Source organism: Odontomachus brunneus, unplaced genomic scaffold, assembly GCF_010583005.1.
Source record: "Odontomachus brunneus isolate Ranch 3 - 2012 unplaced genomic scaffold, Obru_v1 Obru_scaffold_086, whole genome shotgun sequence".
NCBI classification, from domain to species: domain Eukaryota; kingdom Metazoa; phylum Arthropoda; class Insecta; order Hymenoptera; family Formicidae; genus Odontomachus; species Odontomachus brunneus.
This window is the reverse complement of record NW_022639536.1, coordinates 1,079,841-1,080,234: the sequence shown is the minus strand read 5'-3', so window position 1 is coordinate 1,080,234 and position 394 is coordinate 1,079,841.

Genomic DNA, 394 nt, shown 5'->3' with positions numbered 1-394 from the left:
TACACGAAATGCATTTTAGATAAACGAGAACTCCTACACTTCGACCTGCGTCTCATACCTGTCCATCTGAGTGCGCGACCCTCGAGTGTTATTAATTTATTTAATAATCGTACATCATCGCAAATGCATAGAACTCTTTATAACATTGTTAATCGTGATAAGAGTTACACGAAATGCATTTTAGATAAACGAGAACTCCTACACTTCGACCTGCGTCTCATACCTGTCCATCTGAGTGCGCGACCTACGGGTGTTATTAATTTATTTAATAATCGTACATCATCGCAAATGCATAGAACTCTTTAGAACATTGTTAATCGTGATAAGAGCTACACGAAATGCATTTTAGATAAACGAGAACTCCTACACTTCGACCTGCGTCTCATACCTGTCC